Below are 24,713 nucleotides of genomic sequence, written 5' to 3' on the forward strand. Positions count from 1 at the left end.
ATGTTCTCTTTTCTATTAATTTTTAAAGAAAATTAATCCTGAGTACTTGTTACAAAGGGTGGAGGAGGGACAGCGAACAAGAATCATAGAATAGTTAGGGTTGGAAGAGGAAACCCTTCCTAAAGCAAGTCAGTTGTTACTCCTTTAAATCCTTTCCACTTGTGCAAAACTGCTATTTCGGTGCCCCAGGTCACAGAACAAAATCCTGGGGTTTTGAGAGGGTTTGGACACATGGAAGGAGGCAGGGACAACAAAGGTGGCAAAACGGAGATGCGAGCACAGATGAGGGCAAGCAAGTCTCATGCTTTATACTGTATGAGATCAGCTTCTGAAACTTCAATCAGCAGAACTTAAGCATCAGGTTAAGGTCACTACAATTACAAAGATATAAAAGGTTATGATCCACTCCCATGGAAAAAAAAACCAACAACTCCTCACTCGCCTTCCCTATCGTTTTTTAATACCAACTGCATTAAACCCAGAATATTTATATGTACTTTTGAAGTTAATGTCTCCTATATTTTCTTTTCTTTGCACTATTATGTTTAAGATAACCATGGTATTTCTGAGCTGAAGCACAGCCTGCAGCCCAGAGTCAACTATGGGTATTAGAGCATCTCCGTATTATGGCTGAAATGAGCATAGAGTTTTACTCTAAATGATGTGTTTCACAGATCTCTTAGGTTGTACTGGCATATTTCAGTCATGAGAAAATCTGATAACCAGGTAAAGACCACATCAGATAGAACTCTGATTTTCATTGATAACTTTGCTGCTTTTGAAAGGAAGGCAAAGAAAAAGAAGGAATCAGTAGCATGAATTCTAATTATTTGTAATTCAGGATATTTCTCAGCGGCTCCTATTTTCCCCTGTCTACATTCCTTAAAGAGCATGCATGAAGGCTGCAGCTGCAAACTCCTTTATCTCCCTGGCCAAAACTCTTAGCAAGAAAATCCCATCTACTTCAGGCTATAAATAAATGAATTCCTTGATTCAAATAAAGACATCGTAAAGTGAAGGGAAAAAAAAAAACCATGAACAAACCCCAAACCCAGAAAATGTCACCTTCTTTTCACAACAGCCTCCAACCCACTTGTTTCAGTCCAGTTTGTTGTTATTCACACCCATCCTTTTTCTATAAATATTTGTCTTGCATTTGTCAAGACTTATATTTAAAAAATGAAACTCTATTTGGGGTTTTACAGTACAGGAGGCTATTATATATACATTATCCTTATGTGCATGATTGGGGAGAATAGATGATTTGTGAAGTTATCTATTATGGGGAATAATCAAGATTAATGAGCCCTATGGCACTTGCTGAATGCCTCCAGAGATTTATTACTCAGGTTGTTCGTTTTTCTTGTTATGTTGGTGCTGTCAAGAGTCCTATAACAAATGCAAACGCAGACGTGTATTAATTGCAAATGTGGAGCAAGGCTACTGTGATGCTGCTGAATACTTACAACTCCTCTGCTTGTACAGCATCTGCCCTGGCTGAGATTTCTTAATGCCATGGTTCTGATGAACTTTCTGTTTTGGTATTTTATAATGTAATTTGTTTTTTTTTAAATGCCTAAAAGGAGAACGTGGGAGGGGATTAAAGAGGAAAGGGAATTCTGCTTCCAGCCTGTAGTAATACAAGCTCTGGGCAGAAATGAGGGACTTTTCTTGAAAGAGTGTGCAGCCAGTTCTGGAAGACCTGATTGTATCACAGGATCACAGAAACACTGAACGGTATGGGCTGGAAAGGACCTTAAGATCCCCTACTTCCAACCCCCTGCCATGGGGTACTGTAGGGGTACCTTTCAAAACAAGACTTTAAAATGCCAGTAATGGTGGCATAAAATAACTTTCTTAGGAAACACATGAGCTCTGTTTTACTTCCAAACCTTTCTAAAGATGCCACTGTAACACGCATCTGTCAAGATACTAAAGCTGCTTCTAATGGCTGACATTCCTGCTTTTCCAGGATGTCAGCTGCCAGAAAACTCCACAGTACCAGCAGGAGGATCACTGTGACCCCTCAGCCTTTTAAGTTATATACTAAAAGCTCAGTGTGTTCTGGGAAGTTTAGGTACCTGCACTTCCCTGAACGTAAAAATGTTCAAGGAGAGCTCCATGTTTAAGCAATCTTTTTCCAGGATTGAGTCTCTTCATCAATGCCATTGAGCTGAATACTGATCAGAAGTTGCTTAATCCTGAATGGACAAACTCAAAATATTTCAAAAATCAAAATTTTGAAATTTTTGATTTCAAAATTTTTTTTAAAATTTTGAAATTTTTGAAATGATATATTTCTATAATAAAAAAAGGAAGGATCAATATTACCTTAAATAGTCCCTGCACTGAACTGAAGTTCAAGCAATGCGACACTGACCTAGATTCATGACGAAGTAGTTCACGAATGCTAATGAAATAACAGCATGTGTATTTCAGTGCCACAACGTCTGTAGCCTTCCTCCTGGAGGAAGCAGTTGCTCTGCCAGTTTTCTTCATGATTAACAGTGATGTGGACAGAGAACTTAACCCTTCCATCCTTCTCACACGGGACCTGCAGAAGGGCCAATTCCCAGCATTCACAGGTCTCCCGTGCTCTCCAGTGCGAGTTCAGATCAGAAGGTGTGGAGGTTTTCATGTCTACACATTCACACATAAAACCACATTTCTTCCTCCCAGGCAGATGTTTGTCTGACTCACCATGCTGGCATAAACACAGACTGTGTGGGATGATGCTAACAGCGCAGCACTATTAATGTACAGGAGGGTATCATAACGAACAGCAGTATCATGAAAATATATCTAGCTCCTCTCTCTCAAAATAGCATGGTACATGAGGACCTGGAAGGACCCAGCAACTTCTTCCCTAGTGGAAAAGAAATCCAACAAAAGCTATTTAAGACAAACATGTAGGTGTAACTTCAGGTTTGGAAGTGAGAAGGCTCCAGGGAGACCTTAAAGCAGCTTCAAGTACCTAAAGAGGCTGACAAGAAATCTGGAGAGGGACTTTTTAAAAGGGCATGTAGGGATAAGACAAGGAGGAATGGCTTTAAACTGATAGAGGGGAGATTTAGATTAGATATAAGGAACAAGTTCTTTACTATGCCAGTGGTGAGGTGCTGGCACAGGGTGCCCAGAGAAGCTGTGGCTGCCCCATCCCTGGCAGTGTTCAGGGCCAGGTTGGAGCAAGCTGCTCTAGTGGAAGGTGTCCCTGCCTGTGGCAGGGGTTGGAACTGGATGAGCTTTGAGGTCCCTTCCAACCCAAGCCCTTCTGTGATTCTATGCTACAGTTTGAAAGCATCTGAGAGAGCCTACAGGGGGAAAAAATAATAATCCTTAAACACTTTCACTGTTACTTAGTTTACTTTTACTTATACGTTGTCTGTGGGCTTCTGGGGAAGACAGTCTACTGGGTTAGGTCAATATTTACTTTGGTCCTGTAAAGCTGTTCATATGCCTTGCCTTAGCTACTGCTGAAGTTTAAATAGCTTTAAAGAAAGATTTAATCCTCTTTTTTCAGTCCTATCTTCAGTTAAAATGCATCATAGTCAAGCTACTATGAACTGCTTCAGGAGCAGAAGCTCCCATCTCTCTCCTGGAAAAACCAGTTGCCATAAAAACTCAAATCCTCCTCTTTCTCTGTTCCCCAGTCCTTACTTTCATGACTCTCCAGATTCAGAAGACAAAGGGGTTTTTTTTTTGTTAAGAAGCTGTTCTGGTTTTGTGAAATCAGCAGGTATGCTTTGGAGGCACTGCAAGCAGCATTAGCAATAATAACAAACACTCAAAATGAGAAATACAGCAAGTCCTTCCAAAGGACCAGAAAAGCTATTCTTTCCATTAATAACTATATGAACTCATTTTTCTTCTGATCAGAACTAAAATACAACAGAAGTTAGCTTCATTTATGCCTGCAGTGGGTAACTAAGTAATTTCCCATGCTGGGGGGAACAGGGTCATGGCAAGATTTAGAAATACAAATTACCATCAGCTGTAATCCGCCTCGGTATCTCTCTTAAGAGAGAAATAATGGGAAGAATACAAAAACCTGGAGATACACGACAAGGAACTAACAGACAGTCCCAAATGGTTTTTAAAAAATCAGCTCAAACAGATGTGTGTTTACTGGTAGACTTTAAAAACAAAAAGAAAATGTGTTATTAAATAGCTAGAGAACACCGATGCAATTCTTCTTTGCCTTTGGGTGCTACTCTGCCTTACAACGAAACAAGTTTTTGTGTACTTGCTACCCAGACTGATAGGTACTGTCTGAACAACTATTTCCCCATTTCCTGAAGTGTTAACCATTTGTAGCAGTAATTTGTATGACTTCAGGCAGCACGTTAACACGAGACAGCTACGGGGGAGAAAATTCAGACATATGCAAAAAGTGAGACAACCGTTCTTACGTATCTGTTTAGAAAACATGGAGAAGAACAAGTCTCACTGCACCTATGAGCAGATTGCCAATGGACTGTGGATGCTCAGAAGGCTGAAGCCAAAGGCAGGCAAGATGCCATGCAGTACAGAATAAATTCGCTAAGTCAAAGACTAGAAGGAGGGCCAGAATTCCTCAAATTCACACACATGGCCAGCACCTGTATCCCTTTTCTTTAAACCACCTTTTCCCAAAGATTTCTTAAAGACTGAACAACTCCAGACCAACCTTCAGCCATAAAATGGCACTGGAATATCTACCAGTTTAAGAGCTTGGCCCCGTCTTCTCAATAGCCTCCCATAGGAATGTGGATGTTCCTCTGAAGCCTTCTCCCCTCCAGGCTGAATGAGACCAGGTCCCTTGCATGGCACAATGGTGGTAAGATGCAGGCAACGTGATCTAGCTGAAGATGTCCCCGCTCATTGCAGGGGGGTTGGACCACATGAGCTTTGAAGGTCCCTTCACACCCAAACTATTCCATGATTCTATGATTCTATACACAGATTATCTTACTGGATACAAGGAAGAATATTCTCCCCATGAGGACTCAGAACCATGCAGCCATTCACTCACTCACTCTCCTCTATCCTCCCACCAAGGTGGGATGGGGAGGAGAATCAAAGGAATATAAATCCTGCGGGTTGACAAAAGAACAGCTTAATAACTAAAGTATGATATAATACCAATACTAAGTGAAATAACAAAGGAAGAGAATAAAAACTAAAAGGGGAAACAGAAAACAATAACACAATTGATAAACACAAGTGATGCACAACACAACTGCTCACCATCCGTTGACAGATACCCAGCCTGACCTGAGCAGTGAGCCAACCCTTCTGGGTAACTCCCCCCAGTTTCTATACTGGGCATGATGTGCTGTGGTATGGAACACCCTTTTGGTTAGCTTGGGTCAGGTGTCACATCTCTGCTTCCTCCAGCTTCTTGTGCTCTTCCTCACTGACAGAGCATGAGAGACTGAAAAGTCCTTGATCAGGATAAGCACTGCTCAGCAACAACTGAAACATCAGTGCATTATCAAGGTTATTCTCGGACTACATTCAAAACACAGCACTGCACCGGCTGCTAGGAAGAGAATTAACTCTATCCCAGCCATAATTAGGACACATTTTTCTAGTTTCAGTGGATGATAAACTCTAATCCCAGAAGGAACAACTTGGAGTGACCAAGCCATGTGCTGGACAGAGTCTTCCTATGTCATATGGAAAAGGGCTCTGCTGGACTCCTCCAGGCTGAGCACAGGCAGCACTGCCCTCAGCTATGGAGCTGCTTGTGGCACAGCAGGATAAGCCCCTGGCCAAGGCCATGCCATGACCTGACTCTGGCCCTGCCGTGGTGACACCAGGACCCTGCTGCACAGGGGCACAGGGAGGGAGCCCAGCAGAATGTCCCCACTGTGCCATGGCCACCAAGGGCAGGGACAGCCCCTGGGCACAGGGACCCCTTTGGGGACAGCACCTCAAAAGCTCTGGTGTGGTCCACACCGTGACACAGGGATCTGGCCACCACAGGTCACCGTGCTGCCTCCTGGCAAGGCAGCATCACCATGCCCGGTCCGGATGGAAGTTGAATCCCCCCGTTCTCCATGTACAGCCATGGGCCATTGGGACAGGATGTCTTTGAGGGGCCAGTGGGATTAACTGGAGGGGCTGAAGGTCCACATTTTGGCTAAATGTCCACCGCTCTTACAGCATACAGACACCGTGGGGGGTGCTGGATTCTCCAGAGCTGCCACTTTCCAAGTGTCTCTGCATTAAATAAAAGTGGAGTTTTCTCCTTGATCTGCACTCATGTGTGTGTGCTGGTCCCTTCCAACCCAAACTATGCTATGATTCTATGGCTCTACACAGAAGTTAAAAGAAGAGTATCTTACTGGATACAAGGAAGAATATTCTCCCCATTAGGACAGTCAACAATTGGAACAGGCTGCCCAGAAACTCTATGCAATCTCCAAACTGGGACTTTTTCAAGACCAATCTGTATCAAGCCCAGAGCAACCTGGTCTGACCGAGCTCTGAGCAGGAGGTTGAGTTGGGGAACTCCTGAGGGACCTTCCAACCTGAGTTACCACAGGATCCCATTACTACTAGCAGCAGGAGCACTTAGTAATACCTTACAGAAATGAGAAGTGACAACAGAAAGCCATCGCATCATGAAGGGATGAAACTGAAACATCACAGAGTATGACAAAAGTGAATTATTTCTCCAGGGGCAGCATAACATTACCTCATGTACCACAGCAGCAGCTCAGCCTTACGTGACAGGAAAGAGAGTATCAAAGTCCTTTGGTTTTGATAAATTAAGAGCTATCTACTAGCGAAGAACAGCTTTCTTGCAGAGGCTGAACACCACCAGATCATCATTTCATTCAGTAAACCTGTTCCACTTTGATGCAAATGCCAATCTGCCATTTGTAATTGCTATTAGGGATTGAGATACTTGCTCTCTGCATGACAACATGGATGTAGGAATGAGTGATGGCTGTTTACAGCGCCTGATAATCTAGGCATCCTAAGAAAGTAGATACTTGATTTCTCTCCACCTGAAAACAGAAGAGAAACTCTATGTATTCAAACTGCAGTATCAAACTGCAAACTCAGCTCGCACTTTAAACACGGGAAAAAGCTGATATTATACATGCATGACAAAATCATAAAGAAGAAAACTAAAGCAAGGTAATGTACATTTGAAGGGAAAAGTAGCACCCTCCACTATCACTTAGATATGCAATTAAACATGCAGGTATAAACGTAGGAGTCATCCAGAACATCACATCGCACTGGTTGAAGTTACAAAAAATTTTAGTAGCACCTAAGGAAGCGCTCTTAAGAGTGATTTGGCACACAGTGTAGGATCTCTGAGCACCAATGAGGTCAGCCTTTCACAGACCCTTCGGTTTTGCTGCCAAAGAAGGTACTGCAGACAAAGGAAAACCCCAGGAGTGAATGCTAATTTTGTAGTATAGAAACACTTCCCCACTCAAACAACCTGAAACAGATGACACGAAGACGTGGCTTATTCACACAGGCTCTATTTCATACAAAGCTCTGAAGTTTGGAAATTTGTCATTTGTTGTAATATTTGTAAGAAGAACTAGTGGTCGATTCTGCAGCCTGGCTGACTGTTGAATGATGCCCAGTAGTCTATAACATGCACTTTCAATTGAAAAGTTAACACAATTACCAAAAGTGAGCAGCTAAAGACAAAGAAGAGCAGGTCAGCAGATGCAGAGGGACTACGCAGAGAGCCCTGACTACTTGCAAACGTTCAAATAATAAATAAAGGTCCCCCACCTTTGCTGTGTACATTAAAATGGGTATTTCCAAGACTGATTGGAAACACTTAACTTGGGCTTTCCAAAGATACCCAGCACTAACACCTAAAAGCATTACTGCACAACGAAAGATGGCTCATAAGACATCTAGTGCTAATTTACTTTTCATACTGTATATGTCCACATATGTATCTCCACTAGACTTCCAGGCTAGATTTTAGAGTAAACACCACACTGATCAGAATACTGTCTTGTCTTTTAGCTTTGCCTTCTTTCTCCAGGCATTTTGAACACAGAAGTAGTAAGGATCATGATTCCACTGCAAGACATAACCTATGTTTCACAGATAGGAAAATTAAGGCACTAACGCTCAGACAGATTTCACTGAGCTACAGAAGCCTCAGTAAGTACCACATTAGTAACCTAGCCACTTTCCCTTCTTCCTACAGTCAATAGTAGGAAACAAGGGGACCAGATGGCCTTGCCAAGGATTTTTAGGTAAACAGACTCCTTTTTCAGGTTCTGCGAGGTGTGGAAAGCATTAACCCTATTTTATGTACTTGCAGCACGTAGATGCCTCTACAGAGAGTGGTAGCAGCACCCAGACACTTCTGTTACCTGCCAAAAATCTGTCTCAGCCACTGCAAGACTTTCTCCACTCCACAAGGACAAAAAAGACTACTAATCTGTAAACACACCCCCTAAGAGACAAAGTGCTAGGTCACCAGCAGAAAGGAATAAAGGCAGGACTCAACTCCCAGACTTCAGTTTCAAATGCCAGATCATGTATTTTTTAAATCCTCTTTAGCTTCTATATTCATCTTCATGCCAAATGGTACAGCCTGACTGACACTGACCTTTCATGTATAGGAAGCTATACAGAGAAATGATGGGGACAGTCATTAAATTCCTAGGTTTTAAATTTTTGGCTGGAATTAGATCTAATGTTAAGTCAGCTTAAGAGTGTCAAAAAGAAAGAAAACCTGACTAGTATCTATTGAAAATCACGCCTTTTCTTCCACTTGTTGGGAATGCAAATTTCCCTGTCTATTCTTGGCCATTAGTGAAAGGTGGTAAACATAATTCTCCATTCTCTCAGCAAAAGCTATGATCTCTGTCACAATGTGGACAAAAGACATTTCTTCTTTCTTTCAGGTGGTTCAATAGGCTAAAGAAGAAAAATTCCTGCAAAATGTCTGCCTGCTGCTAAAGGAGGAGGAAAGAAAAACCTGTGGGCAATGCAAGGAGAAAGAGAGCATCGTGAAAGCGCTGCAGACTCTTTAAAGGGCAGTCAAAGACTCAGAGCAGGAGCCCTGAGCCTGGTGCACAAAGGTCAGCCAGCACTTTCAGAAGTTAACAGAAGCATTCGGGGAAGAGATGAAATAACTGCACAACGACACCGTGCCAAGCACTGTCTTTTTCATTAGAGAAAGAGCAGAAAAATGTTCTGATCAAAGTTGCTTCCTCCTTCCGAGCTTGCTTCAGCTACCGAAACACAGGACAGAAGGGGATATAGTCTGGCTTGCTCAAACTTGCAGCACTACAAAGCTGGTGTGCAGCATGAGCAAGTTTTGATGGTTTGGGTTGCTTTCCTGTTATTTTCTTTTTCTGTCTTGATGCGTCAAATACTACCTACACCCACTGGCTACGCTCAGCTCAAACACAATTCAGCTAAATTCCATGCGGTAATAACATTTGGCTCTTATGTGTCTTAAAAGTACTACAAACTACACAAAAAAACCTACAAACATCAACTGAATTATTCCTAGAGGACCCTTGGGAGTTTTACCACTGTCCATAAATAGAGGCACAGACCTACAAAAAAGCCCTCCTTAAAGCCTTGTGAGATCTGCAGGTAGAGCTGCAGCTAGGACACTTCTCTCCCGTTCACTGTCCTGCAGGCTTCGCAGTACAGACTGTTACCCACAGATTCATCTGTGAAAGCACAAATTTCCACAGCTTTTATTCATATTTAGGTATGGATTCTTTATATACAATGACCGAGGCAAAAGATAGGTTGGTAGCCTACTATAGTGTGTGTTCAGTGAAGCAACAACAGAAGTATTCAGAAGGTGGAAGAACTGGGAGATGCAGGCCTGGGATGCAGCACCCATCCCCGTGGCAGAGTGGAAGAGACCCAAAGCAGTAGAGCTGGTGGGCCTGGCTTACAGTGCTGCACAAAGCAGCATTATCATGCTCTTCCCCCTCATCTCATCCTTTAAATACGTCCAGTTCAATTTATTCAGGACTCTAAACTCAGCGACTTAATTCCTTTTGTCTGTGGTGCCCTCACTGGAGCCCCTCAGAGCCATCATAAACCAACAGTTTTAATCTGTTTTACCCAGTCCTAGCGAATGACGCTTTAGAGGGTATTTTTTGCCTGCTCTGCCAACTAGATACTTCAGAAAGTGAAACAGAATCTCTGCTTCCTTCAGGGCACCTGCTTTCAATTACAGGAAACATACGGCACCTTCAGATTTTTCAGCTTTCAACATCTGTGCTTTGCAGGTACAATTTGTTGCATTCAAATTACCATTAAACCTGTGGAATGGTGTCGAGCTTTCAGGGGCATGCTTGGGAAACACTGGAGGTGGACAGAAAGTAATGGCATTCGCAATCGCTTTTTAATGTCTGATTAATGACTGTTCTGAACCAAATCTTTTAAGTTGTTTAGAAATCTCACCTCGCTTCTCCTGGAGAGTCCATTCAGCCCCAGCTTAATTAGAAACACTGCCTCTACCCTATAGGAGATGAACATACTGACACTGCTATGCAGCCAAACAGACCATTCTCACACCTTCCTCTACAAGATAACGCTTTAAATAATACCTTTAAAAAGGAGAACAGACTGTTATAGGCAGTCAGCCACAGCTGGTTGCCATGCTGGGATGAGACAGTGACAGCTACAGGTTCAATTCTGTTTTCTGCATTAGGTTAAAGATGTCAGCCGGAGACAGTTTTTAAACTGAAACAGGGGAAGTTTAGATTGGATATAAGGAGGAAATTCTTTACTTGTTAGGGTGGTGAGGCACTGGAATGGGTTGCCCAAGGAAGCTGTGAATGCTCCATCCCTGGCAGTGTTCAAGGCCAGGTTGGACAGAGCCTTGGGCAACAGGGTCTAGTATGAGGTGTGTCTGCCCATGGCAGGGGTTGGAACTGGGTGATCTTAAGGTCCTTTCCAACCCAAACACTTCTATGATTCTATGATTATGCTTAGAGAAATCATGTCTTAAGAGGAGATTTTTAGCTTCGAGCAAACTTAGAAAGAAAACTAGAAATCAACTCATATTATTTAGTTAATGTAAGGAAAATCCCACAAATTAGTGCCATAACAACCTCCAGGAGCCCTGCATTCCAGAAGTCTTTTCTCTTAGGTCACTTAGCTGCATACGTTTGCATCATGATAAAGAGCAGAACACTGTGGCAACTACTAGGCTGGTTTACACCTTTTAACCTGAAGTCAGCTCTGCACTTCTGTCTCCTATTGTTTTACTTCAGGAGAGTGAAGGAGTAGGATGGGATCCTGCATTCCAAGCAGGCTCCACCTCCCACGCTGGCTTCAGAACTTTTCCTAAGTTAATTATGTTTGCACTTGGATGCAAGTTAAGTCACAGCTCAACCATTAACTGTGCTCTACTGTGGCACCCACCCTGCTATATTTGACTCCAGTAACCACCCAATGCTTTGCAGTGAGTTTTTGATAAGTGTGTGTTTGCAGATTTTTGCGACAGAATAATAACACCAAAGGAGGCCCCAGGAACGTTTTAGGTAAATATTATGTGTATAATTTCTCAACAGTGTCTGCCTACCAGCACCTTCAGAGCTGCATAATCTTATCTAGAATACGTTTGCATTCTGTTGCACTAATCAAGATGGTCCATGCTACTAAGCAAACTGTTATTTGATTAAAACATTATGCAGAACATAATGCCATGTGGCTCTGAAGAGGCAGCAGTTTCTATTTCGGTCTTGCAAAATCCTGCTTGCCACCATCAGGTATTTCTTCATGAGTCACAATGAACAACGAGTAGATTCAGGCCTTTCACCTAGGCCAGGAAAATTTCAGAAGGGATTTGAAGAAACTATTTGTTCTCATGTTCTTGGCTTTTCCCATCCTTGTCTTCTCTCTTCTATACTGTTATTCCCTATTTAGGCCTAAAATTCCCAAGAGGACGGATGCTTGGAATGTAGGTCCAGCTGCAAATGAATTGAATTTGCAAGAACTTCAGACCATGCATCTTCTCTTACTGTGTCAAGAGAAGACACAACATCAATACGGGGAAGATGCTTGAGCTTGGTGAAGAGCAGATGTTAGGCATCTTAGCTTTTTATAGTAATTGATTATGTTGTCATCCTTTGGGCTGCCATCAGCAGATGGTTTAACAGTCTGGAGTGATGGCCAAACTGAAAAGAACTGAGTAGTGCCACTGACTGCATTACGTTGACGAGAAATGATTAGGGGATTATCTTCTCGTCTGAAATATGAGAACTGACTTCCATGCTCCATGTCCACAGACTTCCCATGGACATGTCTCATTTGGGGTAAAACAGTACAATCTAAACTACGACAGTCACCTATATAGACCATATATGAAATAAATTTAAGCTAAACTAGTTACTAGCAACAGCTGTGAAAGCACAGGCTCTGAAACTCATCTGCTGCAGACAAATCTCTAATCTCTTTGGCTCAGACTTATTAAATCTACATGTGCAGGATTTCCTACTCTGTAAAGAGAAATAATCATTTTAGAGGGCAATTCAGACTTCAGGTGGACTAAAATGGAGGTAGAAATGTCTTTCCATGACAACAGAGGCATCCTAGGGCAAATGTAGATAAGTACTATCTATCTGTAAAGGAGGATAACAGCTTTTTCACAGCAATATCATGAAGACGAATAGAATACGTATGGCTTAGAATAATGACAGCAATTATCTGCCCCAGTTAGATGAACTTTCTTGTTTTCTGTTCAAGTTGTCTGCTAATAGTGTGCCAATACACATCTGCTCTGTAAAGGGAAAAGTATTCCCTTCCTGTTTCAACAGTTTAAGGTGTTGCTAGGAACCTGAGACCAGAAATGACATCCTGTGTCACCAAGCTTGGTCCCCAGCCAATATGGGTAAACCCAAATAATGACCTCATTCGTCACATTCAAGCTCTGTAGTCCAGTAAACAGCGTTGCTGGTGCCACAGACTTTATGCTGAGTCTGCATGGCCTCAGGTCCCAGGCATTTCAGGCTTGTCTACACTTGTATTGCCCAGCCTGGAGCTTCATTTTCGCTGCTTTAGCTGTAGCAGCAATTTTCCTAATGACCAGGTGGCTGTTGCCTAATTTATTTTACTTTTGCTTATCTCCGCATAACGACGTGGGGTTTAAGTGTAATTTTTATACAGACAGTAGTAACAAGTAGTTACTCTGCACAGGATGAAATATTTATGATCCCAGGATAACGACAGCGTGCAGAGGAACACAGACACCGTTATCATAGATGAGACCTTGGAAGAGGTGACACACAGGGCAGTACAGAGGAGTGGAGGCAGGAGCTGGTATCAGGTAGGGCACAGAGTGACACTCAGGACCCAGGGCTATAAAAATTCAACTACAGCTGGCTGAAGAAATGCAAACCTGTGGGTTTAGGGCTAAGAAAGAAGGAGTATCCAACACACATAAGACATCACATCCATACTGACTTCAGGGGTAATGCAGTGTTGCAATCCAATGAAGAAAGAGCAAGGTGTAAAAGCATGTTAGAAAACACAGAAAACCATTAAAACAGCCCAGAGTGAGGATGAAGAAATCACCTTGCTCCTCATGGCAAGGAGGGAGAAGAAACTCCCACTATCAACATATCCCTTCCAGTAAAGCCCATGGTATCTGACAACTTGCCATAACCACCCCCAGCACCAAAAATTAAAGCCATCAGCGTCACGACCCATGCAGTAAAGGTGAGCAAAACACCACAGGCAGAGCTAGATGCTCAGAAATGTGTGTATATCCATTGAAAATGTATTTTTATTGAAGCTCTACCCCCTGTAACAGTATTCTTTCTGTTCTCTTAGGAAGTAGATCTGAACTAATAATAACGCTTTGATTAGACCATTAAGATTTCAATTACAGTAATGATAATTTTTTGCCTTTTACACAGAGGATGCATTTTGTCTTGCCTGTAAAGAAGATTTTGCTGGTAGCAATGTCCACTATTAAAGCTAGTCTCTTGCCTCCATTCCTCCACAAGGCAGCCAGGTAAAACCTCACAGCTCTGACCACGAAAAAAAAACCAAAACGAAACAAAACATCTACTAATTTCAGCATAAATATGACCAATTTATATCCATTACTGTCTTGTGCTCCTCTGCAGCATTTACTCTTCCCATATGTTCCTGCACAGCGGTCACACTCCTGTAAGGCACTGCAGAGGCTGATCAAGACCAGCTCTTTTTAGGCTCATCTTGTGGCCCCTTCCATCTTTTCTTACTGTAGAAAGCACAGCACAGACACAGACATCATTCAGGAAGTTTACAGCGAGACCTGACCCACTGGTTAAGAGGAAAGGCACAGCCACAGCAATTTCATGTTCATTTCAGACATGTGTGTTTGCTGGAGTAGTTTTTGAGTAGTAACAAAGCGAGTGGTAATAATATAACAATCATGATAATATGTTAATAGTTTTAATTGAGGTAATTTCTGTAGACAATAAGAATTATACCCTAATGTGTTAATTAATATGATTAGGAAATGTTGCGAAAACGAGTATGTAAAATGATATAACATGATATCCAGGAAGGCGTGTTACAGGGGATGGTTCCCCCGAGCACTCCTCAGAGGGGGGGGAGATTTATGGACATTAATACACAAGGCTTTGGCAAGGTAAACAGCTGTTTCGACTTTAGTTATAACGAACATTAACACTGCATCCCCATTTCTGCTTAATTAAACCTCTGACTCTGCAACTAATCACGAGCAAACAGAAAGGTAACAGGCACTAATTGGGCCCTGTGCAATTTCAGCCTCAGCTTGCAGCCAGAGTGATCTACCTAAATCCAAAAACTCCTGTGAGAAGGCAAGTTTCTCTCCTGCTCCCCTCTGCCAGCCTGCCCAACAATTTCTTCACTCAAAGCCAAACCATGTGGACGCAGGATAAAAGAAATGGATCATATGAAAGCACTGCAAAGTGAAAGATTAAGTTCACTCTCGTCCAGGCAGTCACTTCCTTATTAGTTGTTATACAACATAAAGCACAAAAACTCCCCAAAGTGTCAAAGGACTCTCCCCAGCCTTCCTACCGGACAGTTGACAGCCAGCTCCTGTGCTCTCTGATTCATCTTTACCCTCCCTTAGTGAGGATCATAACTGCGCCAGCACGGACTTAAACACCAAACAAGCATACCGAAGAGGCAGAGAAGGAAGGAGCATGCAACCTGCTTTTTAAATGCACATGTAAAAAGCACAAGAGGCGTTACTGAAAGAGAAAACCTTAAAATCCGCAGTGCTGTGCCCTGTGTTGTGAAGATCAGCCTCCCTGCATAAAATGTCCCCCCTTCTTCATCACAACACGCACCAGTCAGTGCCTAAGCGGCTTTATGCAAGAGGAACCAAGGGCTTGCTGCGACTTCTCCTACCACCCTTACAGAGGGGAAAAGCAAAGAAAAAGAGGAACTTGTGCCCTAAAAGACACGAGATAATTTCACATTATTCTGGTAATGAATCTTTAAGACAAGAAAGGATAAGAAAATCATTCAAATACCTCACAGCCCCTTAGATCTGGAAAGGACAGCTACCGCCTCTCTTGAACCGCCTCACTTTGCAAGCATGTTCCTGAAGGTTCCTTTCTGACCTACAACCCTTATCTGAGCTTCCTCTGTGGCTTAGTACTACAGAAAGTGTCATTTCATCGTTACGCTTTAGGCATTTACTCACTGGTTAACTTCTTATTTCCCCTGGAAGCTGAGAGTTCACAAATCTAGTAGGCAAAAGCTAGGAAAAATATCCTGCGGTTCGCTACCAACACACAATAACCCTTAATATAAATACACATATTAACTTGCAGCACAGTTAATAGTCAGTTGGGATTTACACGCACTAGCAGGTTCATCTTCCAAAAGCACCATTTTGTAGCTGTCAGAAGGAAGTGGTAAATACCACGCGCGCTCTCGCCCCTTCATGGGAGACTGGCTACCTAAGCCCTGAACTGAGAGCAGACCTTAAATATAAATCACTTAATTGTTCGTTTTATTTGATACCTAAGCACTTCATGCTAATACAGTTAATCATTAAAGACTTACAATGTGACAAATTATACACCCATCTCATAAAAGAAATATTACCGAAACGGAGCCGGGTCTGAAAGGCTCTCAGTAATGTACAGCGTACGTCTAATTTTAGATTGAGGTTGATTCCTCAGTCACTGGAGAGTTTGCAGTGTACACAGCCAACCCAGCTCAATCAACTGACTTCTATCTCCATGACTCCAGGTCACATTATCTCATGAATGAACTGTTATGTAGGTCAGTCAAGAGTCATCTTCTAATGGAATGCACGTTTCAGCCTTGGCATTTATGCTCTAGATATCAAGGCTGTAGAATATCGGGTGAGTCAAAAGAAAATATCAAGGAAGGGGTTGTGACAATTAGGCTTTGTTTCAGACAACAGGCATGGAAAGAGATGCTGGCAGAAGCTCCTGTATAGCTGTTCCCATTTTAACTGGGTTTAATACAGATGGAAAGCGCAGGAGCAACAGGCTCGGCGCAGAGAGGTGTTGCTGGGTCACAGACCAGATTTTAGCTACAAATCAAGCACTGTCCTGCTTACGTGGCTCGGCTGGGAGGTATATTGGTCTCTGCTGAGGCATGTTCCAAATATGTGTCTGTTTACTTGCAGTAACTGACACCACCAACCCTTTTCACACAGGCCCCTGAATGGTCATCAGGAAGGAGTATTTTTGGTTGCTGCTCCCAAATCAAGGTGGACTCGAAACAACAACTGAACTGAAAGTTTCCATTCTTTATCACCGGTCTCCTGAGTCATACTTGCACTTACACATTTTAAAGAGCTAAGTCTTTGGGAAGACTTCCCCATATGGTTCATGAACTGTTCATGTATCTTTGTAATCAGGGGGTTGATGAAAAATATATTAGAGTTGGTAAAATGAAAAATATCAGACTGGAGATGCTCGATGAAACTAAAGCAAGAGAGATATTGCTTTATAGAAATGTTTTTGATCAGACATTTCTTTTCACTTCCTGTCCAAGCCAAGCTATTTTAATATAGACACAAAACCAAAACTGCAACTGATTAGAAGTGGGTTGGCAGTAGTTCCCGTATGAGGAAACACATTGCTCACCATCAGATAAAACCCAAGCTGTCTAAATGCAGCACTGCTGTACTTTGTAACGGTGACCCAGCAGCTATTTACTAGTTACTTGTGTATTTTCAGTTTTCAGAAACAACTCACAAAGGCTTTTCTCCTCTTTGTGCTCCCCCAACTTTAAAAATGGTGTGCAAAGGGTTAAAACCACTGAAGTGAAAGCAAAATGCCCAAGGCCAAGTTTTCCTGTAGCCTTTATACTTGGTTGCATTTTCATCTCCTGTGTCCTGACAGCTGTTATCTTCAAGTGTGCTCTGACATGCCCATTGCTGTTCTAGCAGCCTTTTTGTTCAAGCTTGCTTTTTAAAGCTTTAAAACCTTAATGCATGCGGGATGTAGAAGGGAGATGCAGGAAGCAGACCTATTATATGGGATATATCTTTTACCATCTTGTGCCCCAACTACTACAAAACAGGGAGTTCTAAAAAGGTATCAAAGTATGTGATAAAGAAAAATAGCTCCAAACCCCCCCTGTAAACCTTGCCCCATCTCCAATAAAGCCTTTGTTCCATTGTTGTTCTCATCTCCCAGAAACAACTGCTTTGCACTCAGTTAGTGCAATTCTTAGGAGGATGTGAAAGCAGTCACAAACATCTGTTAATTAAGCCTCAATTTGCACGTGAGATGGGTAATATTCTAATTTTACAAATGGGTATGTTGAACCACACAACGCTGGAGAAAGCAAACCAACGCAAGGACTTGTGTACAAGCTACAAAGAGGAAGACTGAGTTTCCTTCTTCAGGCTACTATTCTAAATAAAAAAAGAGCTATACAAGTGCACATGAGATGTTGACAGGTTTTACTTTGCAAAAGACAAACTCAGAATAATTTTCCAAAAAATAAACACAGATACCCGCATAAAAAACCACAAACCAGATACTGAGAAATAAATTTTGTCAGGTCCACTTTGCAAGAAAGAGTATTAATGTATTTTTAATGGCTGAACCAAGGGAAGGTCATTATACAATGTTTTAATTCTAGTACACTAGCGTTGCGTTTATACATTACCAGTTAATGCGGTAATGTCAAACTCTCCACGAGTTGTGACATCATAAAAAATATAGGCTGCTTCAGTATACTTTGGGAAAAATAAATCCGAGCTATTATTAAGCTCCCCTACTCCAGCGTTGGGAGAATGTTTATCCTGCTGCATCAATTTTACATGCAAGTCAAGAACTACAATGGGAAGCCAACAGATGTGGAAAATGTAAACCTTTGGCAAAGTGTACATCAATAAAGACAAGAGAGGGTTTTGCTCTTGTTTTGAGGGGTTATGTGTTTTTTTTTCAAATGAAATAATTTCACTGTTCTTTGACCTGTAAATGCCATTTTAATGGAATGCAGGAAATAAATTAATAGAAGTGAAAAAAAAAAATCTGAAAGCTTGAGGTAATAGGCTCTTCAGCAGGGATGCTGGGCTTCTATTGGTGAAAAGTGACAAGCAACGAACTGACACTCAGCACTGTTACAACAGGCCAATGCAACTCAAAGCTGATTTTGGGTAGTTCAGGAACAGAGTACAACGTGCTGAGTTTTGTACATGGACATGGTGTATATCCAAAGGTAAAGTATCCTCCTAGGATCAGCATTTACAGAAATAGAGTATTTCCCTGAACCTAGGAACATCACTCTTCTAAAGGCTTCTAAATCGAGATGGTTGTTTATGACACTATTAAATCTGTAGCTTACACACACACACTTCCTATAGATTAACATTTAGCAAAATGAAAATGTCCTGAAGGTAATTACCTGGCTGCAATTCAAGGCATTCATAAAAATTACAGTTCCCTTTGGCAAAGAGGTTGTGTCTGGTGGGGAAGGAAGCACCGTTACCTGAAATTCAGAGCTTTCCAAGGACAAACCCATCACAGGGCTCTGCTGCTCTGGTTTTGACTCACCTCTTGTTTCCTACAAGTGCATTTGCCCCACACAGAGGTCTGGCAGAGCCCCTGTGTTTTTCAGCAGTAGTTTCTCATGCTGCCTCTTGGACTGGATGGTTTTTGCTCCCAGAACTATGGCATACCGCCTGCTGCATAGATGATGCCATGCTCTGTGCAACCCGGCTGTCTGGATGTCCTGCAGTGTGATTGGGGCTCATCATCTCTGCAAGCAAATGGTGGCAATTTTGATAAAGCACACCCTACTGAAAAAGGGGAAACCAAGTTGCAGGCTTTGCTTTCATTAGTAATCAGGAGGGGGGTTTTGTTCCACCCCTGACATTTTGTCTGCCCTGAGACTGTTAACCTTCCTCAGGTGTTGGCCTGATTCACCATTGCAACTACCCCAACTGAAGGCAGGTTTAGCTTTGCTGTACTTAGACTAAGCACTTCAGAACATTTCTATCACTGTGCTCAGGGCAGGATGGAGCTGATCAGAGCCAAGACCCTCAGACATTCACGTAGCACAGTCATCTGTGACAAAGATCTTGCCAAAAATTGGACCAAAGCAATAGTGCATCACACCTCATTTTCTTCATCTTCAAATGGCTGCATCTGTGGGCTGTACTACCACTGATCACAGAGCCTTGTTTGGTTGGTTTTTCTTCATTATATGGCTTTTCCCTCCCCAAACCTTAAAGCTGTTCATGGAAAACACATCAGTTTTCATTAAAGTTTACATTAGCTTTCTCTGCTCCATCTCCTTTCTCCCTACTGTTACAAAACTGCCTTACTTTCAGTACAGTAACTCTTTATCGTTGCTTCACCTTTTCAAATACCCCCAGATCTCTTCTCGTTAACTTTCTCTTTTCTGCCCTTTTGTTGTTGGTTTGGGGTTTGGTTTTTTTTCGTAGGCAGGTGCTTATAGACTTACAGATTATACAGTAAAGTTGGATCAGTGTTTTCAGGACTGAATCTCTGGTCAGTTTATCTGCATAGGTGAATGGAGCATTTCAAGGATTTCTTCCTTCTATAGATATATGATGCTACCGTCCCTTCTTTTAGGCACTGAACCCATGTCTCTATCACTCAAAGATAGATTACATTAATACTCCTGTCTGAAAGAATACGTAGGCTTATCCAAAGTAAAATAAAATACACCAGTAAGGAGCAGGTGACATCTTCATGGTGCCCATGAACTATTAACTAAACATGCCAATGGACAGAGTCTAACAAAAGACTTTCTTCTGAAACAGTGTATGCAATTATGAATATGCAAGTTATGTTTTCCATGTTACAGTTTGACCCCTGCTTACTGAAATGTTGACGAGGACACTCATATTCTGACTGCAAGTCATGCAAAAAAACACAGTACAAACCAAAATCAAAACTGAAAGAACCAACCCCATGAGATTACAGGGGATCCTCAGGTTTCACTTCAACAACATGGACAAAGTTTTCAGTCCACAGAACTACAATGAAAAAGATTTAAACCATGAAACAAGACTAACAGAGGCTTTTGATTCTCAAGACAAAGAAGTATGCATCTGGTTAAGGTTTTAGGTTCTGTTATGTCACAGAAATCTTGCATTTTTCAATTTGAAGACTTCTAAAGGCATGATATTATTTTTAATGACCTGAATTTAGCAGCACCTTCCAACAATGCAACTTGTTTTATCTTAATCTAAACTTTGACTGTTTTAATTTGCAGGGAGATACGAATAAAAGCCTTCTTTGCTTAACTCACTGTAAGTGGTTAACTCACTCTAAGCTTGATCCAACGCAAAGATTAGCACTAGAGCCAGTTTATGTCAAAGCCTGAAAAGGAGGTCTCGTGGTGGGACTTTGTATGGAAGAATCATGCATATTTTGCCAGACTACTTTGTTTAGCTTTAAAGTTTTCAGGTACATGGAAATGCAAAATTGAGATGGTTGCAGTTGGGCTTCCAAGGCTTTTGCATGTGCAGATGACAGGATATTCTACACAGGGGCGAGTCTTGCTCATGAGTTTCTCCAGTACTGAGATAACCTAGGTAGTTCATATCACATAAAATACAAGAGGCTGAAAGGAAGGAGGCAAAAACCAAATCACATCCAAATCCACATTGCCCAGATTCAGTCCTGGCTCCTTTTACTCTGAAAGCTTTGCATCGGAGCTATTTGTTGAACTGGGGAAAATGCAGCTGGTACAGAGATAAGGAAGGCATGAAAATGGAAGGTCTTATGACAACCACGCTTGGCTTTGTATAAGCATCATGTTACATTGGATAAATCAAGTGTAATGGTATGCGATAGGGGCAGGTAAAGACAGGAGCACTAAGGAGTACAGCTGTGGTTTAATGCTTTCCTCGGCACGCTGGCAGCAGGGTTTCATTATCAGCCTTGACTCACTGACTATTACAAACCTAAGCCAAGCGAGAAAAATTTCCATCAACGAATATTTATAGAGCAAAAGGTTAACTAATACAGAAAAGCGGGACTGAACTCACTGCAGAACACAGCTGGGGAAAGAAATCTGGGAATGTTGAAAAGGCTGAATTTTGGTACAGACCAAATGCTGGAAACAAGTAAAAAAATCACTTGGACTTAAAATTCAAACTGAAAGCAGGAGGTTGCATGAGGACTGCAGGACAAAACCATTTAAAAATGTAGTAAATAAAACGAGATTATTGAATATCTCATCATGGCCAACAGTGGAACCATGTAGCAGAACCAGGTGTTTTAAAAGGGCCTGAGATGAGGCTAAGTGCTTGTTACCTGCTGTATGAACACTGAAATAAAATTAGCCTTTAAAAATTATATGCACTATCTTTAAGGTCTCTGTGTTATTTTGTGAAGGGCAGAGATATTAATGGAGTTGTACAGAAGTATATTGGTAATTCTTCCCCATAACTGACTGATTACATACAGAACACAAAGATCGACTATAATAACAGTAAAAGATTCACAAAACCTCACAAAAATGGGACATTTGGAATTGGGAACCTATTCGAAATTAGCAAATTGATAGAAAAAACCTTGCCACAAGCTTTTAAAAGCAGAACTTGAATACAGAGTACTGAAGTCTGTAACACTTTCCAATTTTCACCCTAAGACAGTTAATAAAAAGGGGGGAAAATTACATTCCTTCTCTTCATGAAGGTCCTTATGCGTATGAAAGTACTCCACAGAACACATCAAACTGACTTTCTCCAGTCTCCCAAACGTTGCTTCTTTTTTTAATGCCTATGACCTCACAGTGCAACGAGTAAGCAGAAACACATTATCACATTCACAAAAAGAAAAGTTCCAAATGATGAGACCTAGACAGGAAGCTTTACAGTCACGCTGTAGTTCGAATCTAAAAGCTAAAAACATGAAAGCAACCGAAAACTCAGCTTGCTTGCATTTTTAATACAGTCTTGCTAAGCCTGATAGTTTTGCATTGTGCAACAGGACTTGCTGGGCAATGACTGCTAAGCCATTGCCTGAATGCTGACAGATTGAACCCCAGCTTCAACACCAATTCTTAAATTTCTGAATTTTCAAGTACTTTCCATATTGCCTAAAGGCTACTATATTAAACTGAGATTTAAGTTCATGTTGGAGTGAAACATCATAGAATTGTAATAAATTGTATTAACAGGGAAAAGTTGGAATTTATGCAACAATAAAGTGTGCTGGGGAAGGCTGGAGAAGGATGAGCTATTTACAAGTTTTCAGATTCCCCACAATTCATCCTTTTGCAGAGGTTCTCCAAGACCTTCCCCTCCACCCCCAATGTAAACTGGTTTTCTCTGGTCATTTTTGCCCAGCCTTGCAGACCTTAAGGATCAAAATGAGAACAAACACCGAGGAAGGCACACAGTGCAAACATCTGTGCTGTGGTGCACCCTGTTTACATGATGTAACAGAGCTTCCTGTGTGAAGGTCACAGCACCCAGCAGCACAAGATCTTTGCGATTCATCACTGCGATAACATTCAGCTTTTTGCCTCCAAAACCTTTGGATTATGGTAAAAGATTAGTTCACAATGTATTGTACCAATGGGGTTACTCTATAAGCTGTTCCCACATACTTGGAACAAGGTTTTACGCAGGAAAATACCCATGAGTTGAAACCTAAACCTTCCTGGTGGTGTATACATGATGCTTCATCTGCCAAGTTGGGAAGGTTTTGTAAGAGGGGTAATGCAGGTGTTTTCTAATTCTTGGTATTTTTCCTGTTCTTTCTGTGGGATTTTGAAACAGAAAGTGCCTTTTGCTAGCTGCAAGAGCAGGAAAGTATCTGGCCAGCTCTTCAGGAAAGAGGTTTGCCATTCACTGCGGTTATAGCAAGAGCAAGGCTCCCTCTCCCAGCCACGCAGCTGCGTTTCCCTGCTCTTTCTTCTCCCTACATAAGACTCACACGTAAAAGTGTAGGAAATCATGTCCTAGAAAGGAAGGTTGGAAAGGTTTGAAGAGAACTGTCGTCTCTCCCATTGCATCGCACTGCCAGCTTTGAAGGACTCAAAATACACACGGGGAGGGGGAAGGAACTAAAAAAGGCAACAAAAAACATAGAACCTGAAAACTCAGAAATGAAAAAAGGGAAGAAATATGAAAGTATTTGTTTCAAAACTTGAATACTGACCTTGTTGCCCACTACCACAACTTTGCCTATAGTCTGTGCTCTAATCGAGAACAAGGAAAGCAGGAGAAGCAGATGTGGGGTATTTGCTCAAGAAGTTTCATTAGGCCTGACACACCAGGCCTTTTGGAGGGGGTAAAACAAAGTTAACATTAAAATCCAAATAGCAGGCTTGATAAATTCACCATCATGTCCCATCTCTCTTCACGCTGTCTTCTTGGACTGCTCTCCATTCAAGATTCAGCCCTAAATCACAAGGTGCTGTTGAATAAGAAACCTAGCTCACATCAGCAGCTAATATTCATAGAAACATTGAATCATGGAATGGTTTGGGTTGGAAAGGACCTTAAAGATCATCCAGTTCCAAGCCTCTGCCATGGGAAGCAACACCCTCCACTACACCAGGTTGCTCAAAGCCTCAATACTGCCCCATCGTAACAGAAGAGCCCAGTAACACATGGATATGGACAATGTTCTGATGTGCATGCCTTCCACAAATACTAATCTGACAGCTACTGTGACTCAGGTTATCAGCTCTGAGCAGTGATGTCAAGCCACACAATTTTTAGCACAAGAGTAAAGTTTTTTGCCAAATCTTGTCCATCCAAAGAGTATTTACTACTGAAACCAAACCAACTCACACCCCTTCACATAGGTACAAGCTCCTGACACAACTTGAATGCTACTGCAGGATGTCTGCCTGCCTCCACAGAGCACCTACTACACTCCTCATGGTTTATAAACAAGAACGTGCTGCACATGATCCAACAGCAAATCCAGGGGCAATGAGCATGCAAAGCAGATGCATTGTGAAAAGCAGCGAAGTTGAAAAGCAGAAAAAATAAAGTAGTAAGTTTTATATTGAGGATAAAATGTAAAATGTCTATTTTAGTGACGCTGCATTAGGTTTATGCAGTAGAGCAAATGCATGACATCAGGAAAGGGGTATTTCAAGAACTGTATCACAGAATCCCAGACTGGTTTGGGTTGGAAGGGACCTTAAAGCTCTTCCACTTCCAACCCTCCTGACATGGACAGGGGCTCCTTCCACTAGAGCAGCTTGCTCCAAGCCCCTGTGTCCAACCTGGCCTTGAACACTGCCAGGGATGGGGCAGCCACAGCTTCTCTGAGCAC

The 24,713-nt window shown here is 41.9% G+C and overlaps 1 protein-coding gene across 13 annotated transcripts in view; it reads right to left on the bottom strand.

Moving 5' to 3' along the window:
- CELF2 (CUGBP Elav-like family member 2) overlaps positions 1-24,713 on the bottom strand; it is a 563,407-nt gene that overhangs the window by 191,783 nt on the left and 346,911 nt on the right. Inside the window, exon 1 of one of the 13 annotated variants that reach the window (XM_057403780.1) lies at positions 15,474-15,966. The exons of the other annotated variants lie outside the window; for them this stretch is intronic. The gene's annotated coding sequence lies outside the window, so the exon portion shown is untranslated. Of the gene's footprint in view, positions 1-15,473; positions 15,967-24,713 lie in introns of those variants that run through there. 13 annotated transcript variants of the gene reach the window in all.

The sequence above is a fragment of the Pezoporus wallicus genome, unplaced genomic scaffold (genome assembly GCF_028554395.1).
Source record: "Pezoporus wallicus isolate ANWC-B61680 ecotype Strahan unplaced genomic scaffold, APGP_CSIRO_Pwel_v1 contig_6978, whole genome shotgun sequence".
Classification (NCBI taxonomy): Eukaryota; Metazoa; Chordata; class Aves; order Psittaciformes; family Psittacidae; genus Pezoporus; species Pezoporus wallicus.